Source organism: Ostrea edulis, chromosome 10 (genome assembly GCF_947568905.1).
Source record: "Ostrea edulis chromosome 10, xbOstEdul1.1, whole genome shotgun sequence".
NCBI classification, from domain to species: domain Eukaryota; kingdom Metazoa; phylum Mollusca; class Bivalvia; order Ostreida; family Ostreidae; genus Ostrea; species Ostrea edulis.
Genome location: NC_079173.1, coordinates 41067568 through 41093113, shown reverse-complemented (window position 1 = coordinate 41093113; position 25546 = coordinate 41067568). Strand labels below are relative to the sequence as shown.

Genomic DNA, 25546 nt, shown 5'->3' with positions numbered 1-25546 from the left:
TTGGACCATGCTTTTACATCGTGGAGTATGGAGTGATCCCCGATATACCGAGAAAAAACTGCGAGCTTTGCAACTTTTTCAGCCAGGACAGGAATGACACATACGTGACATTATGCCAACATGTGTAGTGGATACTGTGAGAACATGGCTACCAAATCCAAAATATGTACAATACATGGGTCATTTGTGGGAATATTTTTTATTTCATATTTGACAGTCAATCACATTATTATTTTCCTCTTGTTTGCATTTGTTTTGGATAAACTAGGTATTTGGACTTGACAATTACAATGCAAATAGCATGAGGATTTTACATTTATTCTAATTTCAATACAGATGTGAAAAATAAATCTGAATAATGGATTTTATCTTTTGGAGGTTGGATTTATCTAGAGAGGAAAGTAAATCAAACATTGCAGAATTCTGGTTTTCTTACTGCCATGCCTGCATGAGATACAGACAACATCCGGTGTAAACAATAACAAACTAAGTCACTCCCACTGCTGTCAGTTTTGAATTTCAATTAGAAATAGATGTCCTGCTTCACATATTTCGATGAAAAATACAGCTAAGAAACATTTTATTTTAAATTTAATTTGTGACCAAAGATGCACATTCATGAGAAGAGCAAGCATGGCAAAAATCTGATGATAAAAAAGAATCTGTATTTGAATATTTCTGAAAAAATTCTCTGCAATCTGAATGTGGCCAGAAAAATCAAATAAACCACCATTTTTCTAATTGGCTGCTCTTTATACTCCGATGTCCTCCTTTAAAGTCTGCTCTGTATACATGTTTACATTGGAGATGAATCGCGTTATGTACTGAACTGTGATGGAATGTGAGCAAAGAATTGAATTTTTATAACCTAAACAAAGATCAATTAAAAATATCTTTACTTTTAAACAAACCTTTAGAAAAATCCGTACTCTCATTAAGAAAATAATAAAATGAAATGTGCTCCCCTACCTATAGAATGCTCATACTTCACATTAACAATAACACGGTTTTTTTTCTAACTTGATAAATACTTCATCACCCGCAGCATTATTTACTAAATGTATATATACCAGCTTTTTGTCTTTATATTTTTGTATACCATTACATAATGGTGATGAGATCCAATAAATTGAATATAGTACATGTTGTCCTGAAATATCACAAAGTATACAGTTGACAACGAATGAAATAAAAATGCAGACGTTTTCTCGTTTATTCAGTGACTCACAAACGTGCGCGTCTTCTGAATGAAAGTTGTAAAACAAACGTACTAGGTCTTGGTCAGTTAGAACATCATACGCGAGGAAAATTCATCTCATCTCCGTTAGTAATGGATTTTGGGTCATCTGTGCCTTCGTGGATGAATAATCTACATGGCTAGCGAAGATGAAAAAAATGCCTAGATACATATAGTCCACCTGCGTTAACATGTGTTATGGAGGTGAAATCGAAGAATTATCCAGTAAATCTAATGATGTAGTATATATAGCATGCATTTATTTTATTTTTGACTGAGAGGGAGATATACAACTAAGCAGGTAACATCGTTTTAGAGGGGGGGGGGGGACTTATTCATTAGTCCTAACCCGGACCAACCGAAAAAAATTCACATGCGAAGAAATAAAAAAAATATATCAAAATGAAAATGGATGGATAATTAATCAGAAAGAAATTGTACTTTCAAGATTTATACTGAACGTATTAAACTTCCGGTATATGCATACATTCATGAATATTATAATCAATGATTACCAATGCTCTATCGCTTTCTCTGTTGTTTTCATTATCTAATGCATCTAAATTTTAAAATGATTCACATATAGCAATTAAAGATTTTATTTATTGATAGCGTATTTGAATAAAAGCAAATAATTGTTAAGTAATTTCTGTTTATATTGATATGAGTCTTTTTTTTTCATGAACTAGTTGCATTTGACACCGAGAAATATTAACCACAAGCACGTAGAATAGGAGAGCGTGTGGTTTGAAAACTTGAAAGTTAAGGATTTAGCCTTGTAGCTTGTAGCGACCTACCCACTGCACGATTTACGAAATTGAAGTCGAAAGGGGGAATTGAGACAGTTTCAGACTACTACTACAAAGTACAATGAACATAAGTCTTCGTCAATTGTAATTGATTCGGGATTTTAAAAAATAATTAATTCCAATTTGTTAATCATCGACAATGCTCTAATTTCTATATTGGATCAAGTTATATTTGTCAAGATGCATGTTAACACGATATGATGGAAGTAATTATGTTAAACAGCGCATTTGTGACACACATAGAGAGAGAGAGAGAGAGAGAGAGAGAGAGAGAGAGAGAGAGAGAGAGAGAGAGAGAGAGAGAGAGAGAGAGAGAGAGAGAGAGAGAGAGAGACAGACAGACAGACAGACAGACAGACAGACAAACAGAGACAGAGAGAGCACATCGGTAATTATTAAATATCCCTATTACATATTGTACATGTATACTTTTCATTTACTGAATATACTAATTCGCATTCAAAACAGGAATTCCCCGCAAGTACGCATTATTTACACATATAATTTAAGAATATTTTAATGAAAACAGAGGACTAAAAGAAAAGAAAAATCAAAATCTGTTGTTGTTTTTTTTTCAAAAACATTACATAGTGTTTGGTATCGTTGGAATTGGCTCAAAATGCTGAAAAAAAATATAAGTATCAGGAGGGAAAATATCGACATTTTTCCTTTTCTTAAAATTTCACCCTTATCATGAGTATTTGGCCTGCAACACATTTTCACATCTCCCGCAAAGCGTCCGTGGCCAAAACAAAGCTCTAAGAAGCTCTGTGTATTCGCAAATAACACACACCGTGGAACACGGAGGACTCGGTGTTTCTCCGTGGATTTTTCACCGTGGTCTTTCTACGTTGGGTTGTATAAATTAAACTCGTGTCGTGTACTGTAGGTCACACCGATGTTGGATTTTTTTTCAATATTTTCCCCCAGTGCATTAAGTGCATTTTTTAACGTCTATGAGGATCATGCTTTCTCCTCAATATCATGGAGTACATTAAAGGGAGGAGGGTGTACTTTGGAACACTTTCATTTCGGGGAGCTGGGAAGAGATTTCTTTTAGCAAATACAAATTATATCTAAGCAAACTTTGTCCGTTATCTATTTGTCACCGTTTGTAACCCTTTCAACTTTCCTCCTTCATCATCAGTTTTGACCACACAAAGTAGAGGGGGTTCAACCTTAATCAAAATCTATTTTCCTGCTTTGACAAAGCTTACAATCATACTAAAGGCAATATGTTGATTTGCATATCATATCGTCCCTGCAATTTTCTTAAAAGTCAATGGACGATTTACGATTATATATTTATTGGCTAGGTATGAGAACAACCTTAACATCTATTTTGCTTGATTCAAGAATAGTTATGTTGTTTGATGCTGTAGGCAACATATCGTTCAAAGATCAAACTAAACTGCTGCTTTTCAAATGACATTTTAAAGTAACCTGAGTCCTTTAGCTCAATTATTACTATTGGTCTGCTTCAACAACAGAGCTATAACTACTATTCCAATTCTTTCACACGTGGTAATAGATTGACACACCTGTTATTGAAAATAAATGCAGTCACATCTGTAATTAAAACTACATACAGTCATGTAGAACAGACATACCTCTACGCAAAATTTGAATTTCATTTTCCCTTGCGTAGAGTATGGATTCCAGGATGGGTCCCAACTTAGCATACAGTGTTGATAGTGAAAATCCTCCTAAAGGGACGGATTCCCGATCCCCCAACGTTTGTTTGTCTTTCACTTTTAATGATTAAAATTTACTGTCTATTGTGTTTAAACGTTTCACAAGGCTATGCCTTATTACAGAAGCTCATTTGAGAGAGTTTATCATTTTTTTGTAAGAGAAGATTGCTGAATTTTATTGTTTTAAAGGTTTTAATCGATCTAAGTCTATTACATCTACCACATTTCAAGTATTCTTTAGGTAAAACTTGTCATCTAAAAGTGTGTGACTGTGCAGAATTAAGATGCTCTGCATTATAAAATTAACATTTCACCGGTTTGTTTGTAAGCATAAAATAGCTTGAGTGTTTTCACAACACAAAATTAACGTTAGCATATTGTGCTTATCCTTGCATTCAGAAAGTCAAATGTTTGGTTGTCAACAATAAATGAGTTATATCTTTACTGTTTAACATCAGCAAAAAAACATGAACTAGTCCCTTTAAATATATTTAATGCTACTGATATTACATTGAAACCGAAAATGTATCTAGAAGGAACCCTTTACCAAAATTGTAAAATTCATGATTCCCGGGAAGGGTTTCCGTTTTAGAATGGGGCCAAGTTATCATAGTGATTCTGATAGACTTGGTATTTAACTTTCTTCATGCTGTATAAACAGCGTATGTATGTTTAGAAGTAGGAAAATCTGATGTACCAAACTTGTGCATTTCGCAACCCTCGGGTTTTGACTCCACACAGGGTCCAGAACAACCATGTAATGTTAAATATAATATACGTTATGTAAAATATTCCATCTGAGCGAATAGTACATTTCTGTATTAAGAAAACAAAATGTTTTATACTGCTGTTGAATATTAGAATTTAGCTTAAATTTGCAAGTATTTTCGATATTTCTAGATGAAACCCAGTGCAAGCGCGTGAAATCATAATCAAATAACATCGCATATAGAGGAAAAACTCATTGAATGTGGTTACAATTGCTGCGAAAATGAACTGAATGAACAATATCTGTAATGTTAATGAATCTAAGAACATTTTTTTGAAAATTGTGTGCATTAAATATGCTATAGTTATTGATAACATACGGTAAATGAAACTTGATTATCAGAAAGTCATTCGATGCTCCAAAATAAATTATCCTTATGTAACATAAATTGTAGCTCACGGTATTGAAAATTATATGCTGACTTTACGAAGAGAACTGTAATCCGCCATGCCGATCTGTAAATCAAAGACAAAATTAACGGTCAATATTTGAAATGCGAATGTGTTTCTAATGGTAGTTGTTGTCCAGTGCGACAATTTAAGGGCAATATTATGAATACACGTCGTTTCTTCTCGTCGAATGCAATAATTGGAAACGCAATGTACTATATGGGCCAGTGATACTTTTAACTCAATTGACGTATCGATAAGAACTCCGAGTCTCTTGTTTTCTATTCTTTAAGTCATTTTGGGTCACTCTGGTGACCTATTGTCATTGGTATTCGTCCGTTTGCATGCATAGTCCATGAAGAATTTTGACATTTTAAACTGCTTCTTGAAAACTACAAGGCCAATTGTTACCATTTTTTGTTTGAAGCATTTCAAGGATACAGGAAAATGAATTGTGACATTAATGACCTTTCCATCCCAGGACCTTATGAACAGGGTCAAATATGCTGAAATAATCTGTTCTACTCCCACGCATTCGGTAGAAAAATCAAATGTATTGTTATGATGTCCATGAAGCACTCAACTGAAAAAGCGAAATTAATTGTACCTGGGTTGGGGATTCAGGCCCTAGGGTGGGACCAACATGTCCGCATAGTGAACATGTATTAAATCTTGGAAAATCTTCTTTACTCCCGTAATTTTGAGAGAAACCAAATGCATGGTTATACCGTCCATGAAGCCCCCTATCAACTTTGTGAAATCCATGGCTCCTGGGTCAGTGTTCAGGCCTAAGTGTGGGGTCAATATGGCCAGATGATAAAACTATTGAAGTATCAGGATATGTTCTTCTCTACTCCTATGCATATGTTAGAATAACTAAATGCATGATTATGATATTCAAGTTCTCTTCCTAAATTGTAAACTCCATGACTCCTGGGTAAGGGGTGATGGCCTTTGGACAGACAGCCCCAATATGGCCACATCATGAAAATGTATAAACCATATTTTCCTCATCTACTTTCACAGTCGTTGGATATAAACTTCATATTTCATTTAAAGATGATATATTTATTAACAACAAAGTACTCGTATCAAATGAAATTATTTTAAAGATTATACAATCATTTTAAAACATGTATTGTATACATTTGTACAATGATAGTTTGTGTCCCAATATCGATGTTCTAAGCTGATCTGTCACATCGCTGTAACAGTAAGGTAACTCAATTGAGAAGTGTTGACGATGGACATTGAAGTTCAGATGTATAGGTTTCGGCTTAAAGTAACCACTGCTTTGTTTCCAATAATACGACCAATTCTAAATTATACCCCTACCCTAAGAATCTTAACATTGTTCAAGAGATTGAAAAAAAATATTTTGGAGATGACACTGGTAATTATTTTATAGTAAATTATTATATTACATCAAAGCATATTCGACAGCTGTATCTATAATGAGAAAAGAGACCCTTGTTTTCAATGTGCTAAATTTCAACAAATTATTATTAGACTTCAGGCTTTATCCTCGAATGAAATTTAAGAGAGATAAATATAGTGCTTTATTTCCTACGGACCTACATTAATTTCGAATTGAATTTATTAGTGAAAACACAGTAATTTCTAATATTGGCCTTATTCGAGAGGTGGACCTGTCAAAACAGGTCAAATTGAAATCATTCTGTGAATTATGTACCTAAATTGAATGTCTGAAAATATGATGTGTATATGTTGATATTTAAAATGATGTAAAGCTTAGAATATACGGACATATAATTAATTTTACATGTAACATTCTAGGTGATGTAAACTAATACTGTCTGTTTAATTTTTGCAGATTGTGTCCTTAAAAACCCCTAGATCATCCACACCATGGACACAATAGTATTCAGTGCATATTATAAAGTACGACAGTGTTCTCAATGTCAGGGGGACACTGAGTTCTTCTGTAACACATGCAAACATGATATGTGTTTACAATGTAAAGAGAGACATGTCACTGATTTAGATACCAAACACAATGATGTCGTGATTTACCGTGAGAAGTTTCACTATGTCCCAAGACATGGAATATGTGTCAGACATCCAGAGAGGTTCTACGAAATGTTTTGTCAATCATGTGAACTTTCTGTCTGTTCCCGATGTTTGGAGCACCAAGAACAACGAATACTGGACATTATTAGAACAGCCTATCAAACAAAGCGACAATAACACAGAAAAATCATTGACAACATCAGAAGTGAGACTCTCTATAACTGCCGTGTGATCCTGACAGGAATCCAAACTGATATTAAAACTTACCCCCAACAAATATGTCACCGTCAATCACATTGGATGTCAACAAAAGCCCAGAGACTGAAGGATCTGACTAACACTGTGGTATGTGATGTTATAACAAGATACCGAGGTTTATTGATTGATAGAATACAACAACAGAAGAAAAAAATGAACAGACAACTTGTTCGCCTACAGAACTTAGAAGACAGATATGAACAATCAGCAAACAGACCGGTACAATTCCTATTGTTTATAAAGACCAGTCATGTCCCCAAGATAAAGAACAGTCCTAGTCAGTTATTGAGTGTCATCACGGAAATCCAAATGACAACAGGAAAACGACAAGACGAGTATATATATATATATATATATATATATATATATATATTAAAAGAAATAGAATAAACAGTACACAAAGTTAAAAATTTAACGCAAGCGCTTTCATTTTATAATCCTCAGGCGTTACATTTTAAAATAGTTTTAACTTTGTGTACTGTTTATTCTATTTCTTTTAATATTTTATACCGGACACTGATTTTTTTTAAAAACACAATTTGGATATATATATATATATATATATATATATCAACAAAAACATTAAACTATAACATCTGAACTAGTTCCATATCTCAACTACTTGTATCATAAAATATAAAAAAAAAATCAAATATACGTACAAGGGTATCAAAATAGAATGTATATTGGATAAATCAGAAACAGTAATAGCATGTAAATTTAAAACTTTCTGATATATCAATCCTTCCGCCACAAAATATGATCCCTGACAAACCCTCTGAATTTGTATTTAATGTTGTTGTTTTTTGTTTTTTGTTTTTTTGTCAACTGGATAGAGTTCAGTGATAGACGTGCAACATGTTTGCAACCATGGGATTAGTATTGAACCAGTAAATACTTACTTTGCAGCATCCTGCACAGTTGAGGTCAGCAGCTCAGGAGCTAGCCTCCTTAAGTTTACTACACCACACCATATGATGATGTTGCATGGACTGCAATTTCTTTATTTTATCTTCCTTTGATAATTGTTCAGTGATATTGAAATGTCAGTAGCTGTAGGTGAAGAGCGGGGATTTTATACTTTTATGTAGATGGCCGGTATGAATTTACGATGTTTTACATAATTCCTGGAAATCATGAGCAATATGCACCATAAGAATATTATCTTGATACTTTTCAAATCACACAATGCATTGCAAGCACCAATGCAAGGAGTAAATATAATTAGTTTATATATGGCAGATTGGACCTAAAGTTAGAGAATTGTATGTTATACAATGGGTTCAAAGTTATCCATACACTAGACAATAATTCTTCCTTTCTCATATTCAGTTTCCTATTAAAATCTCAGATGCTCCAGAGACAGATAAGCGGATCACAGAGACCTGAGAGTTCGTATATGAAGAAAACAGTGAGAAACTGAAGTCTGGGGGTGACAGCGAGAAATCTGACGCTGATGACGAGGACATCGCAGACTCAGGGACCTATGAGGATAATGATGTAGAGAAAAACGGCAATGATAGGAATGCCGGGGAGACCAGCAAGAATGAGGATGAATAAGTTATGTCGGGGTAATTACATTGACATGATACAGATTTGTCTGAAGATAAGGACTAGGTCCATGAAGCGCCATTTTCGGCCTTAAACATTCCAACATCTCTCTCTCTCTCTCTCTCTCTCTCTCTCTCTCTCTCTCTCTCTCTCTCTCTCTCTCTCTCTCTCTCTCCTGTAATCCTGTCATTTTCAAGTTGAAATAGTTAGAAACTATAATTAGAATAGCATTTCTCTTCTAGAATATTGCATAATGAAATTTGTGACTTTGTTCAATGTACCTTTTTGGATGAAAACGCTGTTTCTCGAATCAAAACAGACACATGGTGTTAGTTTGATCGTTTTTTGTAGATGCCAACACTAGTATCACAAGCAAGAATATTGCAGTAGGTGCAAATAACCTTAACCTGTTGAGATGATATTTTTCTGTGACGAGCAAATTTGTGGAGCGTGCGTTGATGACTTTATTCTGATAGTTGGTGATTTGCTTGGAAAAGCGATTGATGAAGGTATGGACGTTATTAGGATATCGCGAAGAATAGACATAACGGCATTGTGTCCATAACTACAACCCAATTCTGCTCAGCAACGTTCCCAATTCTAGTCTTCTCTTGGTAGAACATCACTTGATGTCGGACATTGTAACTGTCACGAACACTTAGTCCACGTCTGATAGAGGTAATGTGATAGAGGTAGAAGAAGAATATGTTTCAACACTAGATATTCCGACTGAGGAGGCTAGTCTGGGAGTCAGTTATGTTAACAGGTCACTAGTACCTCATCACCACATGGTCTTCATCATCTTCAGACAGATTTCCTGATGAACCTTAGCAGAAACATGTCTTCTATTATACACTGAAAACCTTAACAGACACACTCTTATCATACACTGAAAACACAGATTTACTGGTAAACCTTAACAGACATACATCTAGCATACACGTGCACTGAAAACAAATGCATTACAATATGTGTGGAGAGCAGATTTCTGTTTACAATATGATTTTGATACTATTTTGAGCGAATCCTTTCATAGAAATTAATCAAATTTCGCAAACGTAAATTTTGTCTTGCACGAATTCGTTGATGATGACAAAGGAAACATAGACCCAATGTGAATTATACTTTACTATAAACAGTTATATTTGTATATGAAATTGTGTATATATTCTGTTTTCTTGCATAAATCTGTTAACTGTGCTTTGTTTCATGATTGTTATACCAAAATACATACTTAAATATACCATCACTGTTGACAGAAACACAAGGTGAGACACCTCTCGGACCAGGAGTAAATTATCGTAAATATACTTTAACGAATACTTTAACTGTTAGATGTGGTTGTTATTTTGTAAAGACATCTTGACTGGAAAGCATCATAAACACAGTAATGCTTTTCTGTCAAGGATAACCTTAAATTCTGTCAATTAAAGATATCGTTATATGATCTTTACATAGTTATATATCACATTAATAATTATAGACTTTGGGGTAAAAATATGCAATGTTTTCTTTCCATAACGGAAGCCCAGTTTTCATAAAGAAAGAAAATAATAGGGGGGGGGGGGGTTAAAATGAAGGGTCTTTCAACCCCTAATGGAGAGATAATCATGAAAAGGCAAAAATCGGGTAGGGTTATTTAAAAATATTTTCAAGAATTTTGAGAGCTTCTTGACATTAAGTAGATCCAAGTGTGTCATGACCCTTGGAGGTAGTGCGGGGCCACATTAGGGGATGGATGTTTTACATGCAAATACATAGGGATTTTTAAAAGAAATATTCTCAAGAACCACTGCACCAGAAAAGAGGAGATTTAAGTGAAAGCAAACAACAGGATCAGTAAAGTGAAAATGTACATGACAGCTTCCTGGCATAGCGCGGAGTCTTTGTTTAAAACAATGTCCCCTTGGGATAGGGTGACATCGCAATAGGGGATAAGAGTTTTGCGTGCTGATGTTTAAAAAAAATATTCTCCAGAACTGCTGGGCCAATTTCAATCAAACTCCGTACAAATCATGCTTGAGTGAAGGGGATTAATTTTTTTTCAAATCCCCTTCATGAGATAATCAAGAAAAGACAAAAAATAGGATGGGGGTCGTTTAAAAACTGAAGAACACAACTATGATTAAAACTTGAAATGTACATGAAATTTTCCTGCTATAGCACATATTCATTTTTTTTTATCAAATCATGTTAGAGGTACAGGAGTAGGATGGAACGATGATCTGGGGTCCAAGTTTTACATTCGGATGTATATTGGAAAAATCTTGAAGAATTTTCTTCTGAAGAACCAGTGGTTAAAAAGTCTAAATTTAAGTAAAACATTTTCATATAGAGTAGATTAACGTGTATGAAGGTGTGGTCCTCGGGTTTAGGATGGAGCACAATAGGGGATCATTTTATTTCATGCAGCTATGTGGGAAAATCATTTTAGAATTTTGCAAAAAAAACAAAAACAAAAAAAAAAAAAAAAAAAAAACACAGTAGGGTGGGCCCACAATAGGACATCGAGGTTTAACATTGGAATATATAGGTCAAAATATTTAAACTCTTCATCTAAACAACAGCAAGGTCGTGATCAATTATAATGATATATAAGTATCTCCAGGTAGTTCAAATTCAAGCATGTTCAATAATCTTAGGGTAGGGTGAGGCCACAATAGGAGATTGAAGTTAAATACGGGAATATACAGAAAAGTAATTAAAGCAAATTCTTTTCAAGGGTAACAGGGTCACACAAAATTAGATCCAAATGCAAAAGTGGTGTGGATTAAACGTTTGTATGTCCTGCGACTAGTATCACGGGCATTTTTGAATTGTCCCGTGTCTGTTCAAAATGTTAGCCTTACTCATGACGTTTGAATGGTGAGTTATATAGCTGATATAATCCATTTACATATTTGTGACAAGATCGTATTTGTGGAGACTTTATTTCTGGTACCAAAGTTTTAATCTAGTGACCTTGACGTTGGATCCACTTTTATGATTGATTGATTGATTATACCCGCACTTTCTAAAGAAAGTTCGGGTATATTGTTTTTATCCCGGTCCGTCCGTCCGTCCGTCCAAGTTGTTGTCACTAAAGCTGTGTCCACATTTACAGAGCAATCCAAATGATTTTCTAGGAGCTGAATAGCAAAATCCTGTAGATATGCAAGAAGGTTTTGGAATTTTCATATTGGCCCCAGGGGGCAAATAAGGGCTGAAAAAGTACGTTTTCTATCACAAAGCTTCTCACTTAAACTCCATCTACATCTTTAGGAATAGTCACATGATATTCAGGGAGCTGAATAGTAATGTCCTGTAGATGTGCAATAAGGTTTTGGAATTTTCATATTGGTCCCAGGGGGTAAAAAGGGACCGAAAAATTACGTTTTCTATCATTAAGTTCCATCTACATCTTTAGGAGTAGTCACACGATGATATTGAAAGTGGGTCAAGGTCAAAGGTCAATATCACTTTCTCCTCCACAAGGTATTAGGTGGTTGACCATTAAAATGGGGTCAAGGTCAAAAGTCAAGGTCACTTGTCAAGATGTGAGTCTCCACAGGCGACGCAATATTTAGTATGTACGTCATTCCAAAGGAAGTCTATATCTCCTTCCTTCACGGGACTCAGGATGATAGCTGTCTGCACCAAGTACTTGCGAGACACAGACAGATGACTGACACTCTACGCATGATTTGGAAAACAGTATCCATGGGAAAGCTCTGTCAATGTCAGGGAGGACTGCATAAACCAAACAATTGCCAATTTACATATCTGCCCAATGTTCAACAGTAGGACACTGGTACTGATCTTTAAGCAATACACAAAATTGACACTTTACACAAACTGATAACACCACCCCCCAAAAAAAAAGAAAATTAAAAATTAAAACAAATACACATACATGATACACATAAAGAGCTAAACATGTACATTTCACCTTCTGTAATATTGTAAACCAATAAATGAATAAAAAATAATTCAAAAAAGGAAAAGAAAGGGTAAATAAAATAAATGAACAATCCAGACTTGCCTGATCTGGAATGATGCAATATCCTCTGTTCAGACTCTATACTGAGGAAACAATTTCTTTGTGCCTTTGCACAGCCTCTCAAATCCAAGTGAACTCACTGAAATGACATCCACGTCCACACATGTACATAAATCGTCCAACGAGGAAATGCCCAGCTTCCCCTCCTGTCGTCCGTTTACTGCATCCTCAAAGGTGAAAGTAGAAATCCCCGCCAACCAACTTTCTCACATGTCACTGTTTCAGATCCTATAAGAAGCCACTTTATCAATGTACAATGACCACCATCATGCATTCAAACACAAATAAACAACATTGATATCATTCAAACTCCATTATTTCGTTATATCATCTAGTGTGCAAGGTGAAGATAACGAACAGTGATCAATCCCATAACTCCTACAAGCAATACAAAATAGATAGTTGGGCAAACACGGACCCCTGGGCACACCAGAGGTGGGATCAGGTGCCTAGGAGGAGTGAGCATCCCCTGTTGACCGGTCACACCCGCCGTGAGCCCCATATCCTGAACAGGTAAACGGAGTTATCCGCAGTCAAAATCAGTGTGCCAAGAACAGCTTAACAATCGGTATGAAACACGTCAGACATCATTTGACCCAATGCGAGGTTGTATTGACGAACTAGATCGTTATAACGACCATAGAATTTGCGAAATGCTGACATCAATCGAGACTGTTGAAATCCCTGTACCATCAACTTGTTTGTCAGTATATGTAATCGTTTCACGCTTTGTGTAAGCTTTAGAGATTGACACTCTACCGGTATAATAAAATACCGGTAGAAGGCCACTCTCTAAAGCTTACAAAAAGCGTGAAACGATAACATGTATTGAAAGAGGAATTAGATTGACTGGGAATTCACACAATTCAGAGAAATTGTTGCTACCAAACAAAAATTAACAAAAAACGGGGATGTGGTAATATCCATACCTCAGGTGCCTGTGCTCTCGACATAGTAATTCCATGGGGATCCGGGTTAAAATAGATCCTCAGTACCCTTTGCTCGTCGTAAGATGCGACTAAATGGGGTGGTCCTTCAGACGAGACCATAAAACCCGAGGTCCCGTGTCACAGCAGGTGGCACGATAAAGATCCCTCCATGCTTAATGGCCATAAGCGCCAACTAGATGTCACGAAGAAATGTGTAAAAACGTTCAGAATCTGATATACTTTGATAGACGAATCTAAGTGGAAGCCATTAGGTATTTCACATGGTAGCATTTTAACAATCTTGCATGATAGTTTAGGTATGCGCAAACTAAGAGCCCGTTAGGTTCACAAATCTTTCAGGGATGAGCAAATGGCAAACAGAGCATAAATATGTAGTGCCTTGTTGAAGCTTTTTAGATCAACATATGGTTTTCGTTTGTGGCTGGTGACTGCAGATGAGGCTTGTGATCATTATCATGAACCAGAAAACAAAACTCAGTCGTCAGTGTTTAGGGCCTGGGTCCCCGAGGCCAAATAAGTTCAAGACTCGGCTGTCTGCAGACAAAGTAATTGTCACAGCATTTTGGGAGGCAAAAGGCGTTATTATGTTGAACTTTTTACCAAAGAGAAGTACAATAACTGGAGTGCACTATGCGTTATAATGTTGGACTTTTACCCAAGAGAAGTATAATAGCTGGAGTGCACTATGCAAACTTGCTAGACTAGCTGAGAACCGCCATCTATGAAAAACACCGAGATAAACTATCTAAAAGTGTTTGCTGCAACAGGACAACGCGAGAGTCCATACTTACAAAGTTACAATGGATGCTGTAGAGAAAAGAAAAGAGTTATGAATTAATACCACTTCCTGCCTTTTCGTCTGGCCTATTTCCTAGCGACTTCTTATTCCCAAACTTGGAAAACGATATCCGTGAACATCATTTTCAATCCGACGAAGAATTTTAAAACAATAATGTTCAGAGATGACAAATAAAATAGTGTTCCATTAAAATGTTTTTTTTTATAAGAGTGGAAATGATGAAACTATTATATAACTTTGAGTCTATTGTTTGCCAGTGATTGGCTTATAGTAATGGGTATTTTGACTCATAGAAACATAATTGCTGAATTCAATATGCTTGACAGGACACATAATTCAAAGCATTATGTGAAGAAAAGATTGCTACACAAAACTATGGTTACAAAAATAAATACTGATATTATAAAAAAAAAAACCACCCATAGTGATTAAACATAATAAAGATGTTTTCAAAAATGGATTTATGCTAAAATACATGCGCTGTCGTGGTCCAAAGAGAATAGTTTGTGAAAAATACAGAATCTGTATTGTACTCAGTATGAAATTGGTGTCATATCGATTTGACAATTTGTTCCTTTTGGAGGTAGCATGGGTCCGCTGATTGAACGATTTAGAATGTACAATAATTCTTTCAAAGAGGTTTTGTGAGTTTTTGTGAACATTTTCAAATGCCCACTCCCTATATTCAATAATCGCTCCCTCCCTCTCCGAATGCCAGGTGTGGTACACATGTAGATGTAAAACTTGTACGGTACAAATTTTGATGCACCAGATGCGCATTTCGACAAATAATGTCTCTTTAGTGATGCTCAACCGAAATGTTTGAAATCCGAAATAACAATGAAGTTTTAAAGCTACCAAAAAGTGTACCAAAAAGTGGAGTCAACTTAGATATGGTTTAATTATTTTTTAAAACCCTATACACAAGAATGCATTCATGTGCAAGTTTGTTTCTACAGATGATAACAAATAATGTGAAAAGTTTAAATATTGACAGACATATTGATAAACATCAATCATTAGGTGTTAAAAAATATCACATACCAATAAACTTTTCGCACATATGTTCATTGATTGTAAATGTTGACGTAAACGCAATATTTTGGGAATTTAGATATAGTGCGCTGATAGTTCGATGGAAATTGTACTTTTAGTCTAATTTGATGAACATTGGGAGCAACCAATAAACTATAACCTGACACGATAGCCTGAAATGTTCCCTAAAATAGTGAAAATAAAAACACTGTATTCGAGATATACACCCAATAGGTTAAACTAAAGTAACAAAGAAAACAACGAATAAAACATATTATCCTTTCTTTATTTATTTTATGCTATCACAATTTAAACTAAGTAATCTAAAATCATCCGAAATTTACTTCTATGTAAAAACATTCCATCATGAAGGACGGATATAACGAACGGTGATCAATCATATAACTCCCACAAGCAATAGAGAATAATATAGAAAAATGGACCCCTGGATACACCAGAAGTGGGATCAGACAAACACGGACCCCTGGATACACCAGAAGTGGGATCAGACAAACACAAACCCCTGGGCACACCAGAAGTGGGATCATACAAACACGGACCCCTGGACACACCAGAAGTGGGATCAGACAAACACAGACCCCTGGACACACTAGAAGTGGGATCAGAAATCATGGACCCCTGGATACACCAGAAGTGAGATCAGACAAACACGAACCCCTGGACATACAATAAGTGGGATCATAAAAACACGGACCCCTGGACACACCAGAAGTGGGATCAGACAAACACGGACCCCTGGATACACCAGAAGTGGGATCAGACAAACACGGACCCCTGGACACACCAGAAGTCGGATCAGACAAACACGAACCCTTGGACACACCAGAAGTGGGACCAGGTGCCTAGGGGGAGTAACCCTACTCTGTTGGCCGTTCACATCATCCTGTTTGAACATTGCATGATATTAATTTTGTATATTTTTCTTCTGTTTATATGTGATATATAGATATTTATCATATACTTTGAATTCCATCTCTTCTTTTTTTCTTTAAAACTTTGGGGGCATATATCACACAATGTATGCCCGAAAACATTCCGGCCCGAAAACATTAGGTCACAATCAATACTGAAGTCAAAACTACAATTGAATACGCCGTTAATTTTCAATTTTTTCGTGTTTTTCATCTTTTACTCAGTTAAATCAATAAAGAACTTATTAAAGATAAAATTAGCATTAGTTTCTAAATGAAATTGAAAGTATATAATAAAAAGATTACAGACTTTGTAGGGAAAAATGACGACGCGCCAAAAAACTTGGTCGTCATATTTTTCCATACAAAGTTTATAACCTATAATTATACCATGGGTGTCAAAATCATTTGCTGTTAACATAGGGAGACGGATTGATATAACTTTAAAAAAAAAATTCGGAATCATATTGCTACTATGAAAATGATTGATTGATTGATTGAATATTGTTGAACGTTCCTCTCGAAAATATTTCACTCATATTGAAACGTCACCACTGCCGGAGAAGGGCTGTGAAATTTAGGTCTTTTCTCGGCGTTTATGGCGATTGGGCAGAAAGGGATTTCCATCACGCCACAGCTGCTGTGACACAGGACCTCGCTTTTTGCGATCTCATTTTTTTTTTTTAATGTTAAATATGATTTACACTGCAATAGACTATGTATACGCTAAAGTAACGACATCTATAAAGCGCGATTTAGTTGTTGTTACAAGCGTACTCAAACGTACACTAGCGTGCTATGTTTGTAGTACCGTAATTAAACGACTGTGAGTCTATGTCTTGATCAAGTAAATGAAGTAATCCGTAATCAAAACCAGGCTGCCAAGAACGGGCTAATAATTGATGGAATTACTCTGTTTGTCAAGGCGTTGATTTGTTACTTTTCAATACGATATCCAAGTGCGAAGCCGGTGTGGAGGATACTTTAATCTATTTGATCTCGAGTCCACAGGGATATATAGGATCGAGATAATAATTTAATAGCCACAACGTGGTCGATTTATCTAAATACCGAGTTGAAGTGTCATAATAAGAGATGTAGGAGCTTTTGGATGAATTTATATCTCATCAAAATATCTATAAAAAAACACAAGTCAACTAACAAAGCAAGACAATCCTGCCCATGACAATTCTAATAATCTGTCGCAAGACCTACTTACCAAAGATTATGAATCTGTTGTCAAGGAGGAACTCCAGCATATTTTTATTTCACTCGTTTGGAATCAGAGTGACTTGAAGAACCGATTGCTTATGATGTCAATAATATAGTTCTTAAATTATCATGGAGAATTGTCGTGCAGAGTGTTAAGAAGTCATACGGTTTTTTGCTCTTGATTTGAGAATTGGGTATCCAAATAAAAGTGGATTTTTATATTAAACATTTCTTCACTTAGGGAAGTTATGTTCATTTAATAGTTCATTGCTATTTCCCTGCTTTATATAAAAACATTTCAAATGCAATGTATAACATGTATGATCCTTTTAAATGCACGTTAAATAAGTCTATCCCATGTCCATTCTCAATGACAGCGTGGGGAGAATTCCATTGTCATCGACAGCAAGTTGACTTGCCTAGATGATCGAGCGGTCTAACGCGCTGGTTACATACTGCTAGGAGATTTGGTTCCGTAGGTCGTGAGTTCAGCCCCGGGTAGGGGCGGAAGTGGGTATCCAAATAAAAGTGAAATTTGCTGTGCTTCATATTAAATATTTCTTCACTTAGGGCAGTTAAGTTTACTTAAGACTTCATTGCTATTTACGTGCAATTTATTGAAGATTTTGTGATCCATATGGACGCCGTCTTTTTGTTTTCTTCATTAGTTCCTTTTACAGTTATTCGTGTTGTGATTTTTAATACCAAAAATACAAGACTGACTTGCAATTTGTAATTCAAACGCCCAATTTGTTGTAAATGAGTGATAGTTATTATTATTACAATTTTTAGCCAATCTGGATCATCAAATAGAAAAAACAGAAATACGACTAAATAAATGGAAGAGTTTATGAGTTTCAATTTTATGTCAAACATTTAAAATATAACTCATTTAATGTTGATAGCCAAACATTTGACCTAAATGCAGGAAGAAAAAACATAATTTGTGTTATGTAAACATTTATAAGTAAACAAACTAGTGAAACATCAATTTTATAATACAATGCATCGTGCGAGATGATATTTATTTTGCGTGCATATACACCACAAAGAACACGTAATACAAAGCAATCATAGACACTGTTTGACAAAACACACACTTGTAATACTTATAATTTCAAGATATCATAAATATGCTTCCCTCGCCGCCCAGGAAAAACCATAGATAAAAATCACAACGTTTGTGAAAAACTATGGAAACCGGTGTGTCCGCGGCAATATAATGCGAGGTAAACAAAATAAATGGCGGACCCTCATTTTTACAACAACAAGAACAAGAACAACAAAAGAACTTGCTGTTTTAATTCAAATATAACTAACATAAAAACGAGACTTGCTCAAGAAGAGCATGCATGCGCTAGAAATTTAAAATGCAGCCCCGATATTCTCAATCGAACAGGTAATAATAATAAACTTAAATCTCATAGGTCATTTCTATGTAACCTTTTCAAAATAACCCCATGACACTTCCGCTATTGAAATTCTAAACATATTGCAAATTGTTTAACGTCCCTTGTGAGAATTGTTCACTGATATCGAAACGTCACCATTGGCGATGAAGGTCTGCAAAATTTAGGCCTATGCTCGGTGCTTATTACCTTTGAGCAGGAAGGAATCTATATCGTGCCACATCTGTTGTGACACTGGGCTTCTGATTTTGCGGTATCATCCGAAGAACTATCTCCTTTAGTCACCTCTTACGACAGGCAAGGAGTATTGAGGATTATTCTTACCCGGATTCCCAAAAGATCAGTGTGTGTGCCATGTCTTCATTTCAACTGACTTGTGTATGAAAGGTGAAAAAGATAAACAGTGATTAATCTCAACATTCTAAAAGATTACAAAATCAAGGAGAGGGTAAACAAATACCCCTTGACAGAACAGAGGTTGGATCAAGTACCAAGAATGAGTAAACATTCCCTGTTTACCGGTAAAATTGGTCCTATGGCCTTCTGTCTTGATTAGGTAAACGGCGTAATCAGTAGTTGAAATAAATGTGTAAAGAAATACCTAACAGCTGGTACGAAACACGTAAGATATTATTGAACCCAGTTATAGTTCCTATTTGCAAATCAAATCACTAAGTAAATATAATACAATGTACGAAATGCTGAAGTTATAGAGGACTTTTCAAACCCTTGGCAGTTGCTTTTTGAATTGAAATAGAGCACGGAAATAAACATATCTTGTGATCAGTCATAAAAACACCCATTAATTTGTTACACACTAATCTGATTCTACGTAAAATACCCTGAACTTCCTATCAAAAAGATGCAAAGATGATAGACTTCAAACTTGCCAATATTTAGACAATATCTTAACTCCTCATTTGGAAAGAGCGGAAACGATTCATCAAACGTAAATATCAAGGAATAGTGATCGATTTCATTCCTATAAATAATACAAAACCAGAGTAGGGCAAACTAGAACCCGGACACGAACCCGGACACGAACCCGGACACAGATATTTATAGTTCTGAAATTTCAAATTTAATGTAACGCATGAGTCATTTTCCATAGGGTTTGCTAATGAAATAAGAACACAAGGGTTTGATTTCCGTCTATTGGTGGAGGAAATCATTTTAGTTTCAAATATATTTATGTTTGTTCATGTTACAACTCAATAGCTCTCCTGTCAATGAGGTGTGATTTGACACTCTAAAAAGGACAGTGTATTGAAATACATTCGCTTTTTTGACGATGATAATTAAATTGCATACATATTTCGACTCCAATTTTCTCTAAGTTTAAAAACTTGCAATACAAGAGGCCTTGTGCCATTGATAAACATGTTCATTTTACATGGATTTTGGACGTATCGATTAAAATTTCACAACAGATGTCCGCTGCTTACTTCCTCATACGTTCATAATGCTCTTCGTGTAGACGTTACACAACTCAATTTTTCCTCAGCAGCACCAACTGCCATTTTAATTAAAGACACTGTATACTTGATCTTAAAAGCCTTACAATTTATCAAAACATTTTTCGTGTGATATTGGACTTAGATAAAGAAATTGAACATTATTTTTGGCTTTCTTAATTTATGTTGGTCTATTTTATTTCATTTAGATACGTTTTGCCCATTTTCACCTTCTTTCAAGTTTTAGGTATTTCGGTCTTTGGTAGCAGATAGAGTCAGGAGTTGATCTTTTCTAAAAGAAACAAACAAAATAGAACGAATATAGAAACGTTATCAAAGTAAATGTATGAGGAAGTAAGTAACGTTTAGTTGATATGAAATTGTAATTGATAGGTCCGAAATCTTACACACTAATCTGATTCCCGCTGCTGTCATATGATAGAAACAACCAATTGACCTGGACCGGTGGAATCTAGAGAGCTATGCCGAATATCTCTGTTATTTCAAGAACCTGTTGCTGGGACATATAGTCAGTTATAACATTATTATATGCAGGGTGACCGTTAAATTACGCATATCACACTTAGTTTATGATTGTTTAGTGGAGCGAAAGGGTAGTTTTCTTTATCTGGGTAAGAGTTAGACCCCTTTCTATAGTAATGGTATCACACAGTTCGGGCCCAGAACGGGCTTAGCCTCTATGCATTTTGGTAACACGTTATCAAACAAGAAATATTACAAATATGAAATACACAATTGTAGTACCCAGGTGATTCAGATAGATGCATGTATTTATATTGATTGATATACACACGAACCCAGGTTCTTGGTACGGTATATGTTTCTACAGTGTAGAATTAATTATCTCGACATTACTTCTTTTTTAGGAATTAAAGTAAGTTTTGCTCATTTTTGCTCATTCTATTTAGCAAATAACATCGAAAAGTCAACCCATTGAACATGTAAACTACATTTAAATCTTTATCTGAGAATCTTATCAAATGGAAAGTAACATATCAAATGTTGAATTGGCTGTTATTTTACAATTGTAACAGACGGAAATACACTCTCAGACATTGAATTTATCGTGTTAATAGATCACAAAAGGCTAAATTGGCCGATAGTATAATCATCAAAATCTCCGGATGTATGTACTTACACTGTAGTACGCGGAACTTATCCATCTTTTCGCGACGAGTGTTGCATTCCGATTGTTTGTATGCCAACTAATGATGACTTAAAAAATTGTTTAAAGATATTATGTACAAACAAATATAAAAGGAATGCAATCCGCGTTGGGTATCCGGATATATATAAAGATATACAAACAAACGTAGGGTTCCCTCAAATTCTAGTGATCGATGTTTTTATATGGAATCGTAGAAATACGTTCATTTAGATTTATTCAATCATTTGATTTAAATATAATCCAACGTCATGATTTGGGGGATAGCTACATTTTCAAGGGTTTTTTGTTGGGGGGGGGGGGGGTAAACTGAGAATCTCTACACAAGTCTCAAGAAGTTTCAAGAAATAAATTCAACGCATCCTTTATTGGCAACTTTGACAAACCAGCAGTTGCCATGGAACTTTATCGATCCCACAACACGAAGAACATGTCCTACTATTTCAAATCAACTATCCAAGGACGTTAACAGTCGATGCCAGCACTTGCAAGATCGTGAACAAAGCTAAGACAACTGATGAACAGAAAGGTCAGGACAATAGTTTGTAACCCTTTAATGTAAGCACGATGACTGATAAGAAAGCATATTGTTTCACAATTTTTATTACCTAATGTAAATCTATTATTGTTAGGCTCTTCTTAACACATTGATTCTGACTACGGATTACTACATTTGCCTGATCAAAACATACAAGACTCACAGCGGGTGTAAGCGGTCGACACGTAATATTTACATTTCCTAGGCACCTGATCCAACCTCTAATATACCCAGGTTTCCGTGTCTGTCCAACTCTGTATTCTGTATACCATATTGGAGATATGAGCTTGATGTTGTTCCTTATGTTATCCTGTCATTAATTCTACAAAACGATACTTTTGAATTAAAACTATCCGTTGGGTGTATTGTGCGCTTTCAGTGTTTTCCCTCTGCATGCATCATCAACAAAATTCTAAACAAAAAAGTGAGGATGAGTGTATTATCATTCATAGCACTGTGATCAATGATCTTTTCGCTAAAGCCAATGTTCATCATCCATTACTGAAATTCACACACGCAATTTCAAAGTAAAGTGTGCACATCTTAGATAAGATTGCATACAGAGGAAAAGAATTCAATAATAATGATCAAAGCATGCATTAAACTCATAAATATTGTTCAATCTTTGGATCATAACGGTGCTCACAATCCTATTATTTTTAAAGGATTCATTTAAAGCGATACCATTTGATATTTAAGAAAAAAATAAAATACTGCACGTAACGAAATTGTTTCAAATTAAACTGATCTCAAAAACAGGTTGTCCTAAAATGAAATTAACATGGACAAAATGTCAAAGCAGGGACACAGTGCAAACAGTGCGAACTGATATGAAAACACACATTTTCCATTGTTTTTTGTTGGTTTTTTTTTTTTTTTTTTGTAATCGAATACAAGCCTTCACTTCGAAAAATAACAGATATCATCAAAATAGTGGTATCTCCTTATAGAGAATTAGCAGTACAAAGTAATTATCCCTAATTACCCATTGTGTCATATAAACGCTGTAAGAGTTTAGGTGATTTGTTCACGTCCCCACTATTTGGATAATGTGCATGTATATGCATCAAATGTGCAAGTAAGCTCCGACTAATGATGGATTCACAGATAAATAATAGACCGCTATGAAAACCGATTAACCAAATATATCGTATCACATTGACAAAACACTAAATCAGAGTCGAATCAAGCAATTTGAGGTACAAAGTCATTGGGGAAAACTGTTTTTGAAACTTTCGAACGTTTGAAAGCAAGGTGGAGAGAACGAATAGTGATCAATCTCGTAACATATGAAAGGTGAAAACGAACGCTGATCATCCTGAATTGTAGTTGAATCGAATATATTTTGTTTTGTTTGTGTCTATGTATATTTGATAGATATTGTTTTATTCTCTTCATTTTTCTGTTTTTCGTTTGGAAAATTATTTCAAATATGGATATAGTGAAAATTGACAGCAAATTATATTTTCACGGTCTGTAAAACTTTGTGATTGTAGCTAGTTGTATTGTCAGGATACGCTTGCATAATGCAATACAGCGTTGTATGCATAATATAACTTTCACATGCACAAACATATCGTATACGGTGCATAGTGGTCTTAATTTATCATAGATTATTTGGGTAGGACCTTCATTGAAGTTGCCTGTCGTAGAAGGCGACTAAATGGGGGGGGGGGGTCTTTCGTATGAGACCGCAACAACCGAGGTTCCGTGTCACAACAGGAGTTACACGATAAAGACCCCTCACTGCTCAAACGTCATAAGCGCCGAACATAGGCCTACATTTTGCAGCCCTTCACTGGCAGTGGTGACGTCTTTATATAAGTGAATTATTCTCGAGAGGGACGTTAAACAATATTCAATCAATAATTGAAATAATTTAGTCTGATGATACATGCTTTTCTCTTGAGGTTTATTAAACTGATTAAGCAACATGTAGGTATCTTAGCCAATCTGAAATTGGGTAATGCGTGGTTTTCTGTTACATCCTGGGATGTATAAAGTTTAAATGTACGATAATATTTCCGCAATTGCAGAATCTGACGTGCTGCTTATCAATTATTAGGTAATTCTTTACATAGTGATTTTAACTACAGGTTACTTAGTTTTCCTGGTCAAAGTATATAACTCACATTCCTCCTAAGCTCCTGATCCCACCTATCATGAATTCCATCCTAATTTGTATCAGAGTTTAAAAAGACTTATGTTTAATTCTAAAAAAAAAAAAAGAAAAAAGAAACATTTACTGTGACATTGCATCCATACAACAAGATAACATAGCTAACCAGGAACATAAATAATGCCTATATAAAGAAATGGTAAAAAAAAATAAACATGTCTTTCAAATGCGTCATCTAACAACCCAATAGAAAATAAATAAAATGCGCTGTGTCCATACAACAAATGCTTATTATGACAAACATGTAGCCATCCACTTTCAAAGATTCAAAAATGAAACATGTGAAACTACACAATGCTCCTGTATATGATAACAGTTTAATGCTTCCCGTATGTGATTATCACCGTGAAGATAAGTTTGAAAATATATAAGTTCAAGAACGTTTGAGGGCATTTTTCATGTAACAGATTTATTTAGATTGTCTCTTTTCGAAATCAGTCCACTGCCATCATGGTGTTTTACGTCGCGTTAAAGATATTTCAGCCATATCTCCATGGTGATTAAAAGTTGTTAAGTGCACGCAGTTGTTGGAGTTTCGTATTAGCCTACTACTCCAAGTTTCTTTTCTAAATATTGGATATAGTCAATGTATTTTAGGAAATCACAAATAAACATTCAAAATTTAAAACTAGATAATGAAACGTTGTTGAAAGTTAACAAATGAAAGTTTAAACCATTTATCTCAAATCCGCCATGTCTAAATATAATTTATATTCAAACAGAACGTCAGTTTCTCGCCAGATTACCATACCATATTAAAACACGTGTGCTATCTTTATCTTCTCAATGACGGACAGTGTACCGTGTATCGTCACATACTGACACTCCGAATACAACCTCGGCATATCGTCCTCGATGTGCATTCCGGAACGGCGTAACTTTCAGACATGGACTGCTAGATAACGTGGTTCAATAAGTCCTTCAACAACTTAGAGTTGATTTCTGCGGATTTCAACCATTGTGGATCTGGTTATGACTGATATATCTCCTGTAACGCATTAAAACATGTGATGTATTGATCGTAAACATACTCATTGATGCAATCAATAAAAATGAAATAATTAATTGTACTACA

At 35.2% G+C, this 25546-nt stretch overlaps 1 protein-coding gene and 1 long non-coding RNA gene across 3 annotated transcripts in view; both read right to left on the bottom strand.

The window, feature by feature from the left end:
• Positions 1-25546, bottom strand: part of LOC125665416 (leucine-rich repeat-containing protein 15-like) — a 996853-nt gene that overhangs the window by 803566 nt on the left and 167741 nt on the right. The gene's annotated exons all lie outside the window — the stretch shown is intronic.
• LOC125666099 (uncharacterized) overlaps positions 18541-25546 on the bottom strand; it is a 38643-nt gene continuing 31637 nt past the window's right edge. For both annotated transcript variants that reach the window (XR_008799044.1, XR_008799043.1), the window contains exons 9-10: positions 25223-25459; positions 18541-22614 (exon numbers count right to left, since the gene is read on the bottom strand). This is a non-coding gene — a long non-coding RNA (uncharacterized LOC125666099). The remainder of the gene's footprint in view (positions 22615-25222; positions 25460-25546) is intronic.